Source organism: Staurois parvus, unplaced genomic scaffold (assembly GCF_062004578.1).
Source record: "Staurois parvus isolate SC_StPar_1 unplaced genomic scaffold, SC_StPar_1.0 ptg000021l, whole genome shotgun sequence".
Taxonomy (NCBI): domain Eukaryota; kingdom Metazoa; phylum Chordata; class Amphibia; order Anura; family Ranidae; genus Staurois; species Staurois parvus.
This window is the reverse complement of record NW_028317817.1, coordinates 10,230,156-10,236,319: the sequence shown is the minus strand read 5'-3', so window position 1 is coordinate 10,236,319 and position 6,164 is coordinate 10,230,156.

The window sequence follows — 6,164 nt, the reverse complement described above, 5'->3', positions numbered from 1 at the left end:
GATGAAAGAGAAAAACTTGGTCAAAGATTGCAACAACGGATTTTTCAAATGGTGGATAAAGAACCTCAATCAATTCCCAGACAAATTCAAGCTGACCTTCAGGCACAGGAAACATCTGTGTCAGCTCATACTATACGTCACCATCTGAATGAAAAGGGACGCTATGGTAGGAGACCCAGGAGGACCCCACTGTTGACACAGAAACATAAAAAGCCAGATTGGAGCAAACTCCAATCTTAAAAACTTACCTGTGGAAGCCAAAATCCTTTTGGGAGAATGTGCTGTAGACAAACAAAACAAACTTACAGCTTTTTGGTAAAGCCTGTCATTCTGCTGTTTTCAGAAAAAGAAATGAGACCTTTAAAGAAACATGGTGGAGGTTCACTGATGTTTTGGGGTTGTTTTGCTGCTTCAGGCACTGAATGTCTTGAACGTGTGCATGGCATTATGAAATCTGAAGACTACCAAAGAATTCTGGGAGGCAATGTAGGGCCCATTGTCAGAAAGTTGGGTTTCCGTCAGAGGTCATGGGTCTTACAGCAGGACAATGACCCACTGTACACGTCAAAAAGCACCCAGAGATGGTTTCAGACAAAGCGTTGGATAATACTGAACTGGCCAGAGTCCAGATCTTGATTTCAGAGAGCACCTGTGGAGAGATCACAAAACAGTAGTTGGGAAAAGGAACCCTTCCAATCTGAGAGACTTGGAGCAGTTGGAGAAAAAAACAGTGGTCCAAAATTCCAGTAGAGAAAAAACTGGAAATATTCTCCTGGGACTTAAATGGCAAAAACCTCAAAGAGTATGCAAAAAGTGTATAAAACGATAATGTTTATTATAACACAAAAGCATAATAAAAACGAATCAAAAGATTTTATGTAGTAAATTGTAATACAATAATTCCTGTATCATATACAAAACATATACAGTGTGCATTGAGCCTGACAGTCTGTATCACATCAAATATCCAATGGGCAAGCAGCCCAACCAAACTTGTACAGTGATGTTATTCAGACATACCAACGCATTTCGGAACTTTGATTTCCTTCTTCAGGGGCTAAATATGTCAGGCCTAGAAACATGACAGCATATAAGAGAAACAATAACCATAAAATAGCATAGTATTATGAAAATGTAAGGAACAGCTGGTTACTCAAACACTTACAAATTACACCACATGGAATAATACATGACAAGTATTGATGGAAAAATTGGATGAGGATATTCTCCCGCTGACACATCAGGGAGGGGACAGGCAGATACTTGCAATAGAGAGGTGTAAGAAACTCATTGACGATTACAGGAAGCAATTGATTTCATTTGTTTTTTCCAAGGTTTGTGCTAACAAATATTAAATTTAGGGTGCCAATAATTATGTCCGATCGATGTTTGGGGTTTTGCGTGGAATGTGTCAGATTTGGCTTTTTATTTCTCCACTTTTATGTATCATTCCAATACAAACAAAAGAAAAACAAGAATGCCTAAACATTTATAATTGCAGCAATTTTCTGGGCGAAGTGGTGCGTTATCTGACAGATATGCAGGGGTGCCAATATTTGTGGCCATGACTGTACATATTAAAATCTGCATTTTTTTACAAGAAAATTAATCAGAACCCCCAAACGGTATATATTTTCTGAAAGCAGAGACTCTGGAGAATGAAATGGTTGCTGTTGCAATTTTTTATGCTACACGATAGTTGCACAGCCATTTATCAAACTCAGATTTGCAGGAAAAGAAAAAATTAATTTTAGTGCACACGGACACAATATAATACAACATTTTTTGGTAAAATATAAAAGATGATGTTGCATCGAGTAAAGAGATGCCAAACATGTCCAGATTTAAAATTGTGCACGCCTGTGCAATTGCTATACCTACAGTAATTAAAATTGCCCATAGTTGTCACTTTAAAAGCCTTTACAGGTTACCAGTTTGAGTTAAATACGAGCTCTGGCACAAGAATTTGCTTTATTTTTTATAATTTTATTTTTATTTTTTTTATTTACTTTCTTGCTGTCACAAGGGATGAACCCTACCCCTTGTGATAGTTTTGGCCAGTAACAGCTACTCTCTGTACTTCAACACACCTGATCAAATGCAGATCGGTTTGATCGGATGCTTCTGTGGCCAGTACTAGCCAGGGAAGCACAGCACCAAAACCATAAGTGATGAAACCTCCTCGCTTTCTGCTTCATTAGTCAAAAAGCAGATTGGGGAATGAATGTTCCTTCATCTCTGCTGTGCACAGCCAAATTGATTGCTTACAGCAGTCCCAGGCTCCCCGATGGAAAAGGAGCATCCGGTAATAGTGACGGGAAAGTTATCCCTGCATCAAAATTGCGTGTGTTTATACATGGATCTGTCAGTTTTTTCAACCCGCTACATGAATTAAAAAAATGGGGTAAATGTCCTGCTGGAATGTGAATCTCAACCTAAAACTCGGGTTTATTACAGACTGTAGAAGCTTTTTCCTCAACAATTGCCCTCTTTTATTTTATCAAAGGTGTCATGAATCTTGTCCAGTTTCTCTGTTATTACCAGTAAAAATCTTTCTGACAACAGGAGGCTACCACCACCATGCTTCATCGGAAGTATGTAGATCTCAGGGCAGACAGAATTGTTAGTTTCCATCATACATACATTCTGAAGTATGAGTATTCTCTTACATTGACGTTGGTGGTATACTTATACTTTGGTAGGGTTGTAATGCTGCTGGTTCATAGAAACTGAAAGGCTCGTCACCAATTAGCCACACCACTTAAAAACACACACATCTTTTTCCTTGCTTGCAACTGACCATGTGCCCATTTTGTTGGCCCCTTTGATCTATTACAACACCTCAACCTTCTTCCCCCCACATGTACACACCACCATCACAGCCAGTATATAACGTTTGCATATTTCCATTTTTGCCCATTTTCTCTAAAACCAGCCCTAACTGATTACCTGTACTGAAATGTTTTTATTTCACATTCTTCACTAAATCAAGTTAGTTTCCCACTCACCATTAGTAAGCTAGACCAAATTTGTTTGATTATTTAGCAAACCACCTGCCTGTGTATTGTTCAGTACTGTCAGTCATTTCTGTTCCACTCTCCTCTAAAAATACCTAATCCAGAGTTGTCACAGTGTCATTTGTGCACCATCTGGAAGCGATGTTTACAACTAGGAGGACATTGAATCTCTCGTGTTCCTCATCTCCGGGTAGCATTTAACCTCTTCTAAAGTCCTTTTAATGATCCATTTCTTGGGAACTACAGCAATGTAAATTGATTTAAAATGTAATGCCATCATTCTCAAACTGCAATTACCCAGCAGTAAATGCAAATGGCTGCTACTTCTAAATAGTTGTAATTATCAGACTGTAATTACTGTAAGCATGTCATTGCGACCACATTTCCTGATATTGCTATACATATAAATGGACAAGAACAAAAAGAACACATCGTTTATCATGAAGCAATTTTAAACAAAATAGGATCCTGGTATAAAATTTAAAGTTGGGCCCTGTGTGCTGAAATTCCATATTGGGCAGCAAGGGGTTCTCAGTCAGATGATGGACTAAAATGATGTACTGGGGCAGAGCTATTGCATCAGGTTGAGAAGCCAACAGTGAGAACTAAAATGTGTCTGTTTTGGTTGTAATATGTGCATATGTTTTTAAGGGGTGAGGTTTAACCACTTCAAGTCCGGACACTTTTACCCCCTTCCTGTCCAGGCCAATTTTCAGCTTAAAGTGCTATCACACTTTGAATGACAATTGCGCGGTCATGCAACACTGTACCCATATGAATTTTTCAGCATTTTTTGAGATAGATAAAGCTTTATTTTGGTGGTATTTATTCACCACTGGAATTTTAATTTTTTTGCTATGTAAATGAAAAAGTCCAAAAATTTTGAAAAAAAGTGTTTTGCTTATAAAATTTTGCAAATAAATAATATTTAATTATAAATCTTGGCCAAAATTTATTTCGTTATCTTTTTATTAAAAAAAAAACCCCAAATTAGTTTATAACCAAAATTATAATTTTTAAACATTTTGTTTTACATTTTTTTTTTTTCAATATTATTATTTGTGTTTTGTTTTGTTTTTACATACTCTCACCCTAGCAGTACAGTGTCACCATGGTGACACTGTACTACTTGTGGGGGGTGATGAAGATTTTTTTTTTTTACACTGATTGCTTTTACACCCATAAAGACTGTAAAAGCATTCATTTCTCCTCTCTGGCTGCATTCTTGCAGCCATTGAGAACTACTGTGTGAGCTGTGATTGGTCACAACTTGTCACATGGTACAAGGCTGTTGTAAATAGCCTTGTACCATGTGACCTCTGTGATCATTCACAGATTTCACATGCAGTAAGCAATGATGTCAGAAGTGACATCTTGCTTACTACTATGCATGTGATCACTGATTGGCCAATCAGTGATCACATGATTGGGACCTCGCACAGAGGTCCCGTACGATGATCGGTGTTCCACTGTGTCCGGAGGACACAGCGGGCACCGTATCGCGGTGCTGCATGCTCCCAGGGAAGCGTGCACAAGCAGGGGGCGGGGAGGCCGTTTATAAACGGCCACCCGACCATGTACTGCCACCGTCCAGCCGTTTATATACAACGGCCAGACTAGAGGTGGTTAATAGTGATAATCCTTTCAGCCTCTACAACCTCTTGTAATCAAATTAAGTGGGGGGAGGGGTTTTACACAAAGTGAATTTTACAAATTAGCAGCATTCGCACCATTTTCAAATACTTAAAGGCATAGTTCACATTTACCAAAAAAACTTCCTATGCAGCCTGTAGCTTAAAACAAACTGTGCAGTTTTGACCAAAGTTGATTAATGCCTTTGCTATAGATGTAGGCCATTTACATAACTCCTGAAGCCTGAAAGACCCCCAAAGATTACAGCAATCTGTCCATCTATGTAACAAGGACATTAAGAGATTTCAAGCTGTTACCGTTCATCTTCACCATCACAGGAGCAAACTCTTTTTCTCAGATTCAAACCTTCTCACATGCCCTGATGAAGTAGCCCAGAGCTCAGCGTTTGAGAGCTTGCTCCTGTGATGGAGGTGAACGGTAACAGATGGATTCTCTTAGCAATGTCCTAGCAAGGGCAGGACAGGATGATACTGTCCAAAGGAAAAACAGGTTTCTTTCTTTAGGAACACCTGTGATAAACGTAGTGAGTTTAACCCCCCTGGCGGTATTCCAGAGTGTAGCTCGGAGTTAACTTTCAGTACCAAAAGCGGTAACCCTGAGCTACACCCGGGATTACCCTGCAGGAATTCCCTCCAGCGCTTACCTTGTCCTTCGCTCCCGCAATGTCCCCCCTGCAGCGTCCCTGGCCATCTCCGGCCGATGCGGCATCCGGGTTCCGTTCCCTACTAACGTTAGGACGTACGGGGGACGGAACCGGTGGGAAATTCAAACATTTTAAAAGTGACATTCACTAAAAACACTAAAATCTTATAGTATAACATTACTGTATCAAACCATTTCACATACATTTTGTCCCTAGTGCTTTGTCCTGTGCCCTGCCTGCATTTTTACTGTTCTTTCTGCCTGGAAACGGAGAAAAGCGTCCCTTTAGGTCAAAAGCGATTTTAGACCAGCTAGAAAACAGCGATAGTAAATTAGAACCACTTGCAGAATTGAGTGATAATGATTCCTGGAGAAATCAGAAACAGAAAACTATTTTGTGACTGAGCTCAGTGATGTGCGAACTTGGCGCTCTATTTCAAATTTCAGTGTTTTTGGTTTGATTACATTATTGAATTAAATTTATTATTATTATCTTATTATTTTTTATGATTATTTATTATATTATAATTTATGATTTTGTGTTTCAAATTTTATCATACCCGGGATGTTTAATGGACTCTTGTTAAGACAGATTTCAGTGAGTTATTCCTAAGAATTACAGGCCTACAATAAAGAAACGACATATTTCCATGCAAAAAAATGTACCACTTTGAGCACAGAAATGCTGACATAATCAGACCGCCAGGGAGGTTAAGAAGGGCATGTATGCTTGTTTTAGGAAGAGACTTCAATTTACCTCTTCACCTGCTCCTCGACACTTCTTCACGATTGTCATAACCACCATTGCACGTGCACATGATACATGGTGAACTCTACACCCAAACAAAATCT